This window comes from Gambusia affinis, linkage group LG14 (genome assembly GCF_019740435.1).
Source record: "Gambusia affinis linkage group LG14, SWU_Gaff_1.0, whole genome shotgun sequence".
Lineage (NCBI taxonomy): Eukaryota > Metazoa > Chordata > Actinopteri > Cyprinodontiformes > Poeciliidae > Gambusia > Gambusia affinis.
This window is the reverse complement of record NC_057881.1, coordinates 5,941,044-5,957,598: the sequence shown is the minus strand read 5'-3', so window position 1 is coordinate 5,957,598 and position 16,555 is coordinate 5,941,044. Positions and strand designations below refer to the sequence as shown.

Here is a 16,555-nt window from a genome sequence, read left to right as displayed (position 1 = left end):
TTAGAGACGTAATAAACAGCGTTATCAGTAGCAACTGCTGAATATTTGCTCCATAATGCTGGTGTGCAGTTCAATATGCAACCTTTAGCATTTATTGTTTCAGTTTCACTTTAATCGAACTGAAGTGTTTAACCGCCGGTCTGTCACACTTTCATGAGAAGTTGGTAAACACTGAAGAGAGTTTTGATTTAAAGGAATTAAATGAATTTAATCCAAAGCAGTAGTACATTTCTTAAATGCTCCTGTTAAATTAAACAATAATTTGTTCCGTCTGATGTCTAAAGCTGCAGAAAAATCTAAAATTAGCTTTAACAACTTTAGTTTTACTCACAGCAACACATGGCAACCAGAGCACAATCAATCAGCGGGTTTCCTTTGACCATTATTATTTTTAAAAAATCTTTCTTTTTGGTTTTTTTTCCTCAGAATTTGACTTTAATCTTCTGAAATCCCAAAAAAATTGAGATTAAAATCAGAATTATTTCATTCTTTTTTTAATGGCCCTAATGTTCTTCCGTACGAATTGAACATTCTACGTTTAAAGGGCTTGAAGGGTTTCATATGATTTGGAGATCATATTTATTTTATTTTAATTTTTAGTCTCAGCTTACAACTTGGTGATGATCCACCAACACAAAATACAAATACTTATAATTATTTCCTTTATCCTTAAACATTTGGTAGTTAGCATACATAATAGTGTAACAATAAAACTACTTCCAGATTTTGAATTAAAAAACCTTTTCATGATATTATACAAATTTTTTCCAATCTACTGAGATATGCCTACATAGTTTAAAGACATCCCAAACAACAATAAGAAAACAGTTTTATAACATCTGGCTTATGTTTAACAAAATCCATTATTACAACTGTAAGGATAATTTTATTATCATTGTTACAGCTGTTGTAGTGTTACTTGGGTCATCTATATGTTAATTGAAATAGGGGTGTGAGACAGAGTTGAGCTTACTTTAACACTACAAGTGTGATCTTTGATGGTGGTCTTTTGAGAGTTTCCCTTAGTCGTAAGACTGCGTCTGCTATCTGTTAGATCCTGGGGGCTCCTAATGTTATTAGCACCAGCCCCTTTTGTTCTTGTTTTGTGTTAATAAAAGACAAGTTCTACTGCAGGGTTGCAGAACACATGGTGAACTGTTCTGAGGAGCAGCTCTCTGTGTCTTCTCCTTCTGCAGAAGCTTGGTTGAAAACTCATAACGTTGTCTGTGGTTCTTTCTTTGTATTTAGGTAAACTAAAATACCTAACATTTTGGTGCCGTGACCCGGATCATTGTTAATTTGCAGTGTCTGTTCAGCAGGAATAATACATTTAGTTTTTTAAGGTTCTTTCTCCAATAACTGAATCACAGATTTGATCGTTTATGAAATACTTTAAATTTATTAAACACTAACGCGTTCAGTTTGATTGTAAGTTGTCCCAGATTCATTAAACAGCAAAGACTTGAAGGATTAAAAGATTAACCACCCTGGTGAAACGTTCACTTCATGTTGGAAATACGGGATTTGTCTGTTTTCCATTGACATGCAGTAAAACAGCAGGACGCTGCGGCCACACAGGCCCCCTTCTGCTCAAGGTTAGGCCAAGGATGGAGTCATCCTCCTCTGATCCGAACTGAATTTAATTGAACTTTGGGTGCGTATCAGTCTACCCAGACAGATATTCTCTCAACATTAAGTCTTCTTTGGCCTTAATCTCTTTTTTTCAGACCTCTTCCTCATAATCTCCCTCAGAAATAGAGCAGGATCTCTGCTCTCCCTCTTCGCTCTGTCATGGAGTCATCTTCTTCTTGGCCCACATTTCCTGTGTGTCCCTGGTTATCAGTTATCAATGAGGAGCACATTTCAACATCCTCACCTTGTCAGCAGTCTGCCGCCGGCCTGCTGACACTAATAAAACCATTTTACTCAAATCCTCTTTGACTCTTGCAGCACAAATTCATGAGTGCTGCACAGAAACCAGAGAGAAGCTGATTGGGTTACAGGCTTTTATCCTCACCAACATTTCACACATAATCTACCAGCTCAATACATCACTGACTCCACTTATAGCCTGATTGATACCGTTTTCTTTTTGTATTCTTAGAACATACATTATTTTCATTCTGAATTTAGAAAAAGGAGAAATCAGGTCTGTTCCTGAAACATGTTTCTTTTGTCTTTTTATATTTTATACAATGAAAATACACACAAAATCTTACCAAATATTTTTGTCTAGTTTGGAATAAGATAAAACTATCTTACAAGTAATGTTTGAGCAAAACATAGATTTTCTTTTTTAATTACTAGTTCCTCTGGCAAGTTATTTCTCTTATAACATTAGAAAAAAGTATTGTTATAAATGAAATAACATGCAAGTGGAATTAGTCATTTTCTATCAATATTAAGGAATTATTTACTTGAAAGAAGTTCATATAAGTCGTAAGGTGCTTTTTCCAAGAAATTTGTAACTTAAAACTCAGAATTTTTACTTTTCTTTTGACAAAAGAATAACATTTTTTCTAAAAAATATTTTTTTTCCCCAGGAAATTTGTAACTTTTCAAACTTAGAAGTTTGAAAAAAAAAAAAATTATGTGTATATATATATATATTTAGAAAATCTCAAAATTATTATTTTTCTTTTTGTGAAAATTTACTCTTTTTTTTCTTTAGTGGTCAGGCTTTTAACTCGTTCGTGTTTCCTGAATGAAAGTTTTGTGTAGAGGCCTGAAAGTGAAACCTGTGGCGACTCTTCAGTTTCTGCTCCCGGATCTTTTTTGGCCTGCTGCTGAATAAGCCTTTCATACATTGGGAATGAACAGGTGAATATTTCCCGCCGTTGTTTTCTGCTGGTAACCAAGGGAACGTCGGGCGTAAGGTTTCCAAACTGGAACTTAATCATCAGTATTATTGTCTTCACTGGTTCCAGGGTGAATAGCAGAACTGGTCCAACTCTGTCGCAGAAAGAGTGTCTCTGTTTCCAGTTCACTTCCTGCATGTATCATGCCTCATTTTCTGTTTTCATCCTCCTGGCCTGTGCTTTCATTTCTTATTCATCCTGTTTCTGCCTTTGATTCTGGTCCCCTTTGATTTCAGCATTAATCATGATGGACAGCAGAGGCCGGAGCCGACGGAGGACCTCAGAGACGACGCTGGACTCGCTCTCCTCTCCTCAAGTGTTTGAGATGACCGCTCAGTTCAGGCAGGCCGAGCTCAGCCCACATATCCGTCCTGCACTGAAGGTATTCACATTCCCTGACGTTTTCACAGTTTGTTGCACAGCGATCGCACAAACTTCAATTTATTCTTCTGGGACTTTATGTGATAAACCAACACAATGCAGCTCAGGCGGTGACTGAGAAGTGGGAGGAAAAGGATTCATGGTTTAGAGTTAAAACAATATCAGAAGAAACACAAAGGCACAGCTGCAAAGCTAACAAAACATGGAGGACCTCTGGTGGGAGATTTGTGCTGACAGCAGGACGAGTAGCTTTGCAAATCTGAACTTTCTCTGAAAATCCAGAAAAAGTTCAAATTCGATTTTTCAGAAATAGAAAAATTATCAGAAATCTGTCAAAATTTGTAAACTACATGCATAAAGATGCATGGAATAAAACCAACATTAGTTTATTTCTTCATGTTTTGTTTCTTAGTGGAATATTTGCTGCATATTTATATTTTTGAATTATTCTCAGGCCTGTTTCTCTTTTTGGTTTTAGCTGCTTTAAGCCTCAGTTCCTCTTACTTGTTTTTCTAGTTTCCACATCTGTTCCATGTTTTTCCACTAGTCCGCTCGGTTCCAGTGTAGTTACATTTACTGAAGTCCCTTTTTGGAAAACCTGACTTTTAGGAATATTTTACTACGTTGTGTGAATTATTGTCATTTTGGTCCTTGAAATACCAAAACTAAATATTAAATGATTTATAATTTGATCAGTTACTCAGTAGTTGAGTTTTACCAAATAGTTTGTTAGTCTCACCCGAGTCATTTCTCGGACGGCTATTTTTTGCTTTTATTTGAGTAAAAATATGTGCTTCTCCTACTTGAATATAATTTTTGGGTGCTGTAACCTCCTCTGGACTTTCTCTACTTCCACTCTTTGGAAAACAAAGTTAAAAGCTGCTTGTAATCCTGACTTTGATATTATTTCTCTCTCCAAACGGCTACACAGAAGTAAAACCATCAAATACCTACAGAGGTTTGTGTTTATGAAGGATTTAGTGGTAAAAGTAAACCTAGCATCTCGTTGCATCATGCAGAAAAGACTAACTGGTGCGACTCAAATAACAACAAGCAGCAATCTGGCTCTCAGAGGAAAAAATGTTTTCTTTATCCTTGCCCCAAAAATTGGGCGGGGGTAGCCAATGGGCATGCAGAGCTGTCTGCAAGCTGTTTGATCTGTTCCCACAAGATTTTAAGGTTCTCCTTTTCTGACTGGTCTTCAGAAAGCATTAGGCTCTCAAAGGCCGGAGCAGAAAGAGTTGGTTGGGATTTTCTGAGGCTAAGATGCCGAGAAGCTGAGCTGCTCAGTTGGAAGCATGTTGGATCACTGAAAGAAGCAAGAAATGATTGTAAAGATGTCAAAAAGAAACCACAAAGTGACAAAACAGTACTTCTACAGTCCAAAAGGTTTTGAAAATGGAAACCAATTAGATTGGTAATTTAGAAGCAGCAGCAGGGAAGCTTGAAAACGAATTGGGAGATTTTCTGTCTGCAGTGGTCAAACTGCTGGGAGTGGCATTTCTTCCAAAAACACAAACATGTTGGACGCATTGTTCCCGCTCCTGTTACAGCAGGAACAAAAATGAAACAAACATCTTTTAGCAAGTCAAAGTAACTGCAAACACAGACTGTCCAAAGAAACAAAACACAGCATCTGATTGAAAACGAGAAATTTTGAAGCAGGAAAATGAGGTGAGACGTTTGAGAAAACGTGATGCTTTTGTGTTATAAATTAAGAACTTTGATCCGTTAGCTTTAATTAAATGGTTTTTATTAAAGCTAAGAAAACAAAAAATAATTTGTGGGATGACAGAAAACTAATTGCAGGATTTTATAATTTCAAGGTGGAAAATGACGTTCAAAATTAGGCTGATGAGGCATAACATTATGACCGGTTACATAGGACCAGCTCTTGACTGTACCAATTGGAGTTATGAGAATAAATTTGCTTATTAGAAACACCAGTTTTGGGAAAAATACATGTTTTTTTTTTCTTTTCTTCGTCTGCATCACGAGTCGTGATCAACAACCAGATGTTACTGGCGTAAAAGATAAAGAAGAAGACAGGAAGTGGTAGAAAGATCATGGTGTATTTTTTTTGTGTGTTATTGCCTCAACAAACTTATTCACATCTTAATTGTGTTTCACAATTGCACAATTGTTTTGTGCACATTAATAATGGAAATGCAGTGAATAATTTCTCCCAAAAACAAGCCCAACCCAGTGAGGTGTGGACTATCCTAGACCAATCACAGAGTCCTGTCCTGTTTTGCACCAAGACATTTGCATTCGCAGCAGATGTTCCTGTAAGTCGTGACGTGTGACCTGCATGGATGTGTTGGATAAAGAAAAACTGTAGCATTACTTTCTCCCCCCCATCAGTCGTTTTTATTAAAACTTATGTGGATCTTTTGGAAACTTTTTAAGACCTTTGACTTTCCTGCTGCGGCTGCTTTGTACCTACACTAACCTTTGTCACTAAAGGTCGTCGCTCCCTCCTCCTCCATCCCGATGCACCTCTTTTATTTTCTGGGCGTTTCTGTCGGGATTCTCCAAACACCACCGTAGATTTTCGGCTCCTCCTCCCAGAAAGACAGATTGCTTCCTCTGCGTCAAGCCGCCGACCTTTCTGTGATGTATGGGGTCGTTGGATCTTCTGCTCTTTCCTTCAGATTTATGAGGCCATCTGCAATAAAATCTTCATGACCTATTCAAGAAGCAGAAATCTGCAGCTTTTGTGAGGTCGGCCAGCAGGTTAATTTCAATGAGGTGAGCAGAAAAACAACGATGACCTTACAGGGATTTTGGCTCTTGACTTTTCTCTTCAGTCACACTCGTCGTCCACAACACATTCTCACACCCGACTCGTCATATATTGACGAGTTGGGACGCCGTCTGACCATGCGTCACATATTGACGCGAAGGGTATACCCTTCGCGTCAATATGTGATGACTTGGGCAGGTTCCTTCACCGTAAAATTTTGACGATTTTGACGATTTTGGAAGGTCGCATGTTTTACATGGATTATTTACGCGAATGGTCCTCGCAAACACTGCCGACACTTCAAAACCCAAAAATTGGTTAGGTTTAGGGCAAAAATTACGGTAAGGCATCAGGTAAAACCCTTCGCGTCACATATTGACGCGAAAGGGGTACCCCTCGCGTCAATATGTGACGAGGACGGAAGTCCCATGCGTCAATATATGACGAGTTGGGAGTGAGAACGGGTTGTCGTCCAACGTGATTTGAAAACTTAACAGCTTCAATTTTTCTGCAAAAGTAAATGTTTGATTTGAACCGATTATAGTTTTTTGCTTTTTTTTTAATACTCATATAGGCTGAATTTGCAGCATGTAAAGTGTAAATATTTTATGGTTATATTTGAAGTCAGGGCCACCTTTATTATCAATTTTATGCTGTTTTGGTTTTGTGAGCATCTCTGATTTTGTAGTAGTAAAAAAAGTTGGCGTAGTTTGATAGTTTTGTTTTTGTAGGTAAAAACTATAAAACATTAATTACCATCGACATCTACTGTAGTAAGATTTGTTGGAGTATATTATTTATTAACTAATTTAATTGTTTTTAAAGAAGTGCTGTCCACTAAAATATTCTGTCTCTCTCCCTTTTTATTTGGGTAACAAATGTTGCAGATTATAAAACAATTTTTAATGTGAGTCAAAGATAATCTGAGATTCAAATGATTTAATTAAGATTGAAAATGTCCAAACCAACTGGGGCTAATGTAATGTAATTTCCCTGGAAGCCTAATAACAAGTTGAGCCACACTTGGTGATTTATAATAACCTTTAATGAGGTTTTTTTCATTTTGATGGAAAAATGTAATAATCTTACCGACAGGATTTATTAACTCGTGGTTTTCAAACAGGAACAGACAGATTATAGTCCAGATCACAGCAGATCAGTCAGATTTAAGTACAAAATCTGCATTTATTTGTTTTATTTATTTTGAAGTAAATACGTTGTGCTTCAGATAGCCTCTTATTCCTTTACCTGTAGTACACTTGAGCTGAAGAGCTCCACCTGGTGGTGGGAGGTTGTTTAACTCCTCAAGAAGGAAGCAAAATCATCTCATTAGCAATAATATGTTTGTCTGTAATCTGTTTTTATTTTTACTGAAATGCTGCGACAGTTTAATCCAGATGTAACTGGATTTAAACCCTCCGGTTTCCCACATGTTTCATCTCGTGGGAAGGTTCTCCATGTTTCTCCATTAATGGTTCCCAGTTGGTCGCTGGTGTCCCATAGCTTCGTAAATGACTTTTTAACCCTCTTCAGACGGATTGGTCTCATTTCCCTGGAAGTGCTGGTCTTCCTTTCTGAGGAGAAAAAACTATGGACTTCTCTGTTTCAGCTGCTGTTCCAGGACTAAATGAAATGCAGAAAAACTTTTCCACAGAAGCATCGCGTTTCTCCTTCTACTTCTTCAAAAACGTTACACATCAATCTATCAACTTTATTTGTTTATCACAGTTCAGAAACAAAGTGAAACAAACAAGAAAATACCATAAACACATCATACAGTTAACAATCATGAAACCAGGAATAGACATTACATTTTGTCAAATGTTATCAATAAAATACACGTGAATATTTGTTGGTCAGTATTCCATTTATTATGGTTTAAAAAGCGACGCTACGCAGTCGGATTTTAGTCTCGACTTAAAGAACATTCACTTCTGTTGTTCTCAGATAAACAGTAGTTTATCATTCAGTTGAGTTTGTTTGTGTTTCAGCAACATGGCAGTTCAAAGTGCTTTACGTCTTAAAAACACAAAAATGAAACACACTCAACAAACATTGTATCATACGCCGTCATCACAATCATGAATACACATCAGAAATGTAAATTAATATACCGGGCGGCTTTATCAAAGGATAAATCCAGTCAAACAGTCTATATGCCAAAGCTTTGGGTCTAAATTTAGTAGAAAAATCTTCTTTTTCCAGCAGGTGTGTCCCTCTCCACCAGTCAGGTCTCTGTTCTTTAAATCTCTTTTATTCTCTTTCCTTCATCGACGGTCCCAGTCTGCAGACTCCATTTTTGCTGCCCTCCTCCTTTCTTCTCATAACTCTTCCATCAAAATCCAATCAGCTAGCAGATGTTTTAAATTCATCCTTCATACCTCAACACATTTTTTCTGCTGATCTGTTGCCGACTGTGGATCTTTGTGCGTGCCTTACTTTTAAATTAACATTCTTTGTTGCAATTGATCTTCGCTTTCCAGTGGTTTGTTCAAACACAGCCATGGCAGTAACATGTTGAAACATCAATAATTTGGTCATGAATATGTATGGAGCTGTGATCCATCAGCGTCCTCAATCCAGATTCCTGCAGCTTCATCAGAGGTGAAGATTAAAGGCTTTGGGTTTGTCTCTGCACACCTGAGCCTCATTCTTCAGCAACAGCAGCGGCTAATCACAAATCCTTTATGAGACCCAGGATGGAAATGTGGGGGTGTGCTCGGGAATCTGAATGGCGCTGATTAGTTCCTGGAGAAAATGATTTTTAAGAGTCTTGCCGCTGCTTGTCCTCACCTGAACGAGGAGTGGAGAAACTCTCGAAAGAAATGGGGCTGCAAGTAGCTGAGATTTGGCTTAGTGGGTGTGAAAGAAAAATCACACAAGAAAGCATCAGATTAACCGACTAGAATAACACTATTTCTAAGTGCAACTATTTTGTCCTGTTTTGGTTCGTGCAACACATTTTTCAGACTTCTTTTTGCAGCGTTAGCCCAAAAGCTGTGAATGAGGTGACAGCAGTCTGGGTTTTTAGACTTTACTGGAGAGAGAAAGAGAGAAAAGGAGTGAGAAAGGGAAGGAGCCTTCTGCTGCTGAATAATCCAATAAAATCCTGCAGACAGCTGCACAAAAAAATCAGAGTGGAGAGGATCTGTGAAAGATGGAGAGCAGGAAGTCCTCAGTAAAAGCAAATAGACCTTTTTATTGATCCTATGCAGGTGATCACTGAGCTGGGAGGCTGAAACTGAGACACAAAGACTCCCTGAACTCATTAAATTCTTGGAAATACAGAGTGAAAATGATGCTGGAGGTTAAAGTTACAAGCAGAAAAAAAGGCAGAAGAGCGCAGCTTTAAGTTAAGAAAGAACAGAAACTTTTGTTAAAACTTATGTAAATTTTACTCAGTGAGAGCAACAGATGGTATTTTTATAAAAATATTTCACCAACTTTAACATTTTCATACTTCACCAATCACTCACAAACTGAAACATTTAACAGAAAACCAGTCTGCAAAATGCAACAGCAGATGTTTGCAGCTGTACAGTTGAACTATGATTTTTAATGCTTAAAATTAAAAACTCATGCAGTATCTCCTCTTAACTCCTTTAATCTGTTTGGTCTTTAATTTACTTTCTTTTTATTGTCTTGTTGTTGTTTTTAACTTGTTTTGTACAAGCACTTTGAATTGTCCTTGGCTGAAAGGTGCTATATAAATAAAGTTTCCTTGCCTTAAACAATGCCACATTTGAAGTCTTTTTCCTAAATACTTTCAACCAGGTGCATCGTTACCTCATTATTTTGAGGCGCTGAAGTTTTTTGGGGGTTTCCTTTAAATTGCTTTGTAGTTTCATAGAAAGACGGTGCTTCTGGTTTTAATTGATGGACATTTTGGAGTTCAGGATTCTTCACCACCAACAAACAAGCATCACTTCTTGGCACTGTTTGTGTGTAGATAATCATTTGTTTATTTCAGCTGCTTGTTGAGATCATTCTTGCTGCAGCAGTGAGACGCCCCAAAGCGGAAAGCAAGGCCAACAGTCTGAGCCCAGTTGGGTTGGAGCATTGACGTTAAACTAGTCCTGCTTTATATTCTCTGATAACTAATCCACATTGGACCACCACTGAATCCGAGGTTGTTGCTGCTGGTTGGTTCCTCCACGCAGCATGCACAACCTTGATGCTGCTTGCATGATAATGAACCACCAGGATGTCACTATGGGAGTTTTATGCATCCCTAAAACAATGTATGACTTTCAATGGGAAGCACTCTGTGTCCTTGATGAACCTCAGAATGCATTTCCAAGATCCTGCAGAGAAATTCAACACTACAGCTCCGGTTTAAGAGGCCTTAAAACACATTGATAACAACCTTAAACTGCCACGATTTATGTTGCAATAAACTGTTTTTCCTGCTGATGGAAAAGATACTGAGACACAAAGAAAATTGGGCTGGAAGTGGTAGAAACCCGTCTGATTCTGCTACCAAATGAACTCGGTTCTTCAGCGTTTGAAGCCGTTTGTGCCCCTGCCTGGAGTTTCTGTTAAGAAGTCGAAACTGTTCAGCAGCAGCAAGACGAGCAATAACTGAGGGCTGCTACAAGAACATCTCAGAAAGTTCATGGTCTGAAAATATTTTTTTGTGTAGCTGTCAAACTTTCAGCAAAATGCTCTTTGAGTAAATAATGGCAATCCCTTTCTGCTTAACTCTGTGTGAAATCCTGAGCCTCTGAGAAAACTGAGAGAAAAGGAGAGAAAAGACGCAGCATTAGGCCGTTTGCAGATGTTAGACGTCATTGGAGGCGGATGTTAGATAGAAAAATCATTCTGCCTGCTCTGCAGAATTCCCTTATGTGAACTCAAATGACAAATCTACAAGAAATTCACATTATTTAACGATTTTATAAACCACTGATACTTTCCTTAAACTCTTGCATATTTAAAATCCTCCAACTGATACAAATTTGTTTGTATTTGTGCATCAATGAGCAGTTTCATCTCTTTGATGGTCTGTTTTGATGGAAAATGACTTCTGTGCTGGTTTTTGCATGTTGATTTATCAAAGTTTTGTTTTCCTCCCTTTTTTGCCCAGGAGCAAACTAAATTAAAAATGTGGAGAAATCACTTAGATTGTTAACACAACATTTTTTTTACTGCATAATTAATTTTTGCCTGAATCCCTAAAGATGAACAGTTTCTGAAATTCTTTGACGGGTCCATCTGGCACAGAGAACCATGTCGTGTTCAAAGTCACTTAAATCGTCTTTTTTCTACATTCTGGCGTTTTTGTTTCAACTTTATCAATCCGTTATCTCAATGTTTAGAGGTGGAAAATGCATTGAGATGCAGCTATATAGTTGACTGATTTACATTGTATCACTTTTGCTAGATGATTTTTTTGTTTTGCTGGCTATAGCCACCAAAAAGCATTAATATCTATTGAAAACATCTAACTATTCTCACAACCAGAGGTGCCTGCAGGATGTTATCGGAGGGTAGGCACAATACTATGACTGCACCTGACCCACAAGAGCCACATCTGCTTTTTATTTATGTATTTTCTTTTGCAAATTGTGGTAAATAATAATGACAGAAATGCAAAGTCTACCGGTGCGACCCAATGGAGGATGGAGATTTCCAGGTTCAGATGGAGTGTCAGACTTCTAGAGGAGAAGGTGAAGCAACAATGTTTGCTAGATTTCTACTCTTTCTAGCAAAGTTTCAACTAAATTTAACTGTTTAACCCTCCTGAAGTCTTAGTGTTCCGCTCAGGAAGAGCGTGGCAGATTTCACGGTCGGCCAACCGGGTGACCCGTCAGCTCTTCAGTTTGTAAAAAAATAAATAAACCAGCGATCTCGCCAGAACCGCACACACGGTAAAAAGCTCAGGTGGGGTTCACCCTACCATTGTTAGAACTACGGGAGGGATCAAACTCCGCTCATTAATTTTTAGCTAGCTTCACTGCATAGTCACATTTGGCTTATAGAAAGAACTTCAAGCCGCCAACAAAAGTAAACAGACCAATAAGATTTAGGTTCAGGACGAACACTCATCCACCCACATAGACTCACACAGACGTTGACTACGAACAAGATGTTTTGACCCAAAACACCTTTTTTTTCCTCCAGAATTTTGTTTATAAATAAAGAAAGTTAGATTGAAAAAAATCCAATAACTATTTTTTATTTTTTCACTTCAAAGAAAATCTCAAGGTACGCCCAGTGTGTACAACCTCACAACAAATTTAACTTATATTTTTGACATATAATAAAGATAAAATCAAATTCATTTTAAAGAATTTCAGCTTTTGTAAAACGGTACTTTTCCTACTACCTGCAAAGACTAGCTGTGCTGCTTAAACAGGAGCAACAAGTTAGGATTCAGTTCAAATTCAATTCAAATTCTGAAGCTTTTTTCCTGTTCGCTCAGAGGAATCAATCAATCAATCAATCAATCAATCAAATTTTATTTGTATAGCACATTTCAGCAGCAATGCATTTCAAAGTGCTTTACACAAAAACACAATGCAACATAGAATTATGAACTGCGATTTTACTGCTGCTTACTTGAGGCCCTCTTGCTGTTTCTGACATGTTTGCTTACATGTCTGAGTTACCGGTTCTACGTCCTTCTGCCACGTTCGGAAACGGAACCGGAGCCCCATTCTGGCCCCCCGCCCCAACCACACACACCTCCCACATCGTTTCTACTGCCTGGGGTTTGATGCACTAAAAACTGCTGACTGCAGATGATCTGCAGCTGTAAACGGGACAGGCCAGAGACTGCAGCTGTTCTTCTGTAACACCTGTCAGTAAACTTAAGGGTTCCACAAAAATATGTAATTTTATAAACATGTAAATGAGGATTTATGTCGACAGCCTGCCCTCAACCCTCAATCTCTGAAAAGTTTGTTTACCTGCAATCTCAATTCACCACCAACGAAGTTCAGGAGGTAAATATAGTTTTTATTGCTGCGCTTCTAGCTACAGCAGCATCAGTGTCTAAAATGCCTCCATTTTGAACAATAGGAACCTGACATTATGTGTGATTTTCAAATACCATCATCTTCTCCTGTGTGTTGGCGTCCCACTGTGTGGCAGCTTTTCCTTCCTCTTCTCTTTCCCTTTCACCCTGGGAGGTTCAAATTGTCCAGAAGCCCCTCCGCTCATCGCATGATCCCCTCCGCTTCGTGTCCTTGACTTTGAACTTGAAATAGCTTCCAGTCAGCAGAACAGAAGAAGGATGGAAACTATTTACAAGAGAATGAACGAGAATATCACAAAAAGGAAACCAGTACACGAGGAAAGGATGAAGAAATGGTTGCAATTAATGTGTATGTGTAAAACAACAATTTAATTATTAATGCATTTTTCAGGCAGATCATTGAGACGTTTTCATCGTGATATGATCAATAAGGTATCATTATTTAATTTGATTTATTTATTTGAAACAGAAAACGCTCGTGCATATATAACCAAAAACAGAATAATTAGCATACTAGTGCTTTCCTGTTTGAAAAGGAGTGAGAAAAACTTATTTAATCCTAACCCTTATCTCAAATTAATGAAATTTATTACTTTCCAACGCACTAATTAAAACCATCTTATAATATTCATCTGCCTGTTCAATAAAATGTGCTAAAGAGCCATAAAATAAATTGTATTACATAGACAAAATGATTGCAAACTAACTTTCATACCAAGACAATAATATCTACTGATATTAATAATAGTAACAACGACAATTGTAGATAACAACTGGACATACAGCATCAGAATAATTATCAACTCCTTACAATATAAATTCTTCTTAATCTGTGTTATGTAACAATACTTAAAATGAGAGAAAAAACTGAAGATGCAAACTTCACCTTCACATTTACCAGATTATTAACCCATAATTATGTGCTATCTTAGCAAAAAAATGGTCAAATTAAGTTTAATTCAGGATTTACATTGCTATCATTTATTTAAATGTTTCATCTATTGAGAAATTGTTTATCACTAAACACATAATGTGCAAAAGGAAGCACAATAATGACGGAAAAAATACATTATATACGAACCTTGAAGGGGACACAAAATGCAAAATTCATATTTTGCATGTTTTTGTAATTCCATTCGGGTTTAAACTGCTTCTAAAAATGAACCAAGCACTTCAAAAAACACCCAGCCTGTTTTAATTAGTAGGTTTATTATTATTGTTTTATCAGGTCCATAGTAAAAGCATAAAACAAGATAGTAAAAATATGTAACTAAATAAGATAAAATGCTTTTTGATGTCTGGAAAACGAATCATTTCAAAAACTTCAGAATAATGTCACAAATCAGCAGGAATTGACCCTCACCCAGCAACCCCAGAGAAGCTCAATCCGTTACCTAGCAACACCAACAAAGCCCAGCCCGTCACCTAGCAACACAATTGGAGCTCCAGAACATTTGGTCAGCTCGTTTTATCGCTGTGTGTGCTGTACAATGGCTGCAGGAAAAGACAAGTGTTTTGTTGTTGACTTACCATCCAGAAATCACCTGTTATATTCTTGTTGATTGTGCGGGAAGCCCTACTTCTGCTTTTCAAAGATCTATGGTTGTATAATTTCACATCAGTCTGCAGCAGCTTATTTGGATTTAAAGTGACAAGAGGGCCAAGAACGACTAATTATCAAAGGAGCTCAAAATAGGCAGAACTGAGCAGAATAAAATCTCACTAAGAATGATTTTGTGTCAAAAAATGTAGTGAACACGTTTTTTATTGACCACAAATCCATCCTAACCTGTTCAAGGAGGCATAAAGGCCACCTTTAAAAACAGATGGTGATAATGAAGGTAAAGATTAAAACTACATTTTGCAGGTTGATGTTTTAAAAAAGGTTCTGAAGTCATTTGTAAAAGGAGATGCAACAAGGGAAGGATTGTAGCCTACATAATTTAAATTACTGCATACATTTGAAAATAAGAAAAATTAAACTCAAAACTGAGAACCCTGAAAGACAACAAGTGCTCAGTTATTCTGCTCTTCATTGGGCATCTGTTTTTACCCCGAGGCCTCGTCATTGAAGTGACACTTTCTTTCAGCTGGTGGTCGTCTATAAATCTGAAGCTGCTCCATCTGTCCTCTCCAGAGTTTCAATAAAAAACAAGAAGATCAATCAGCAACCAGAACTAAATCACAGAATGAAAAGAGACAGATTGAGCATTGATGTTGAAATAAAAACAAGCTGGAGAAAACAGAGGCTGCTCTTGTATCTATAGCATTTGACCACCAGCAGAGTGAAGATGAAGCGAGTGCAGAGTGAGATAAAAGGCTCATTAACGTCTCCTTGAAGTGCTGAAGGCCCAGTGCGGCTCCATGAAGGACTCCAGCGCCAATTAAAGATCTGCAGCGCTTCTGCAAATGAGAGTGACAGGATGTCAAACCCAGGAGACCTCCAGCTGGTCCTAGTTCAGAGATGGCATCTGAAACACTGGAGGGCTTATGAAATAATACATAAAGTTGGATCTGAGTCCTTTTATTTGTCAGTGTGTCTGACTGATGCGCTGTGCTCTTAAATCAAGGATTCGTCCTAATTAAAGAAACGTCTACATCCAATTAACGAAGCAGTTCTTTCTGTCTTGAGTCTCTAAGGCATTTACCAAACCAATCTGCCCAGATGGGAAATTTAAAAAAATGTTTTCTCAGTTGGACAAATGCAAACAGGAGTTTAAAATGCATTCATGTCTATTACCTGGTTTTTGACATCTTGTTTACTGATTTCTCTTGTACTCAGAGAGCAACATGTTGGCTGCAGAGCGGCAGCAGAGAAAGCACCCAGAGGCAAACAGAAAACTTGGAAACTCCACACAGTCTTCCCTGCTGCTCCAGCACGAAGCCTTCAGTTCGATACGTTAGAGTTCGACAAGAGAGTCGCTGCTTTGCTGCTTGTTTTATTCACTGTGGACTATCAACAATTTCCAGAAGATTCAATCAAACAGTCTGGCTTTAAAATGTACTAAAAAGTTGGATTATGGTTATTTAAATAATCAGCTGTCATTTTCATATATTTCTAAAAGCTTCAGCCCTACATGTGCATCTGAAAATATTTATTTTCCTAACTGATTTATGTTTAAATAATTTTTATTTTATTTTACAGAATGTATTTCTTATGACTGGAAGTAATAGTAACATTCTGGAGAGACCTGACTTGCATCTGAATCGATGACAGGAACTACAGATTAGGGTGATGGAAAGGAGAGCTTCCATTACATTTGGTAAAATAAAATCAAAACTTAAACAGGTAAACTTTTAAAAATTACTATTTTGACTTTTATTGTCAGTTTCATTTCCTTAAAAAACTAACTTTCCTGAGAGGATAGTGACTACAAACACTACAAATAGTGGACAGAAAGATTTCTGCAAATAATTTGGAATTATGCTTAAGAAAAACAGTAAAGTGTCCTAAAGAAGACACTTCTTTTCCGTTTTGATTCCTGAAAAATCTGTTACTGTTTGACTTAAATTGTAACTCTATCAAATGGTGATGGGGTAAAGCGGCTAGAAAAACAAAATCTTAAACCAAAGCTTATTTAATCACAGCTT

General features: G+C 37.5%; 1 long non-coding RNA gene across 1 annotated transcript in view; it reads left to right on the top strand.

Annotated features, from left to right (window-relative positions):
* LOC122843181 overlaps positions 1-16,015 on the top strand; it is a 28,428-nt gene extending 12,413 nt beyond the window's left edge. Inside the window, exons 2-3 of the long non-coding RNA XR_006372675.1 lie at positions 3,095-3,240; positions 15,747-16,015. This is a non-coding gene — a long non-coding RNA (uncharacterized LOC122843181). The remainder of the gene's footprint in view (positions 1-3,094; positions 3,241-15,746) is intronic.
* The last annotated feature ends 540 nt before the right edge of the window (positions 16,016-16,555 follow it).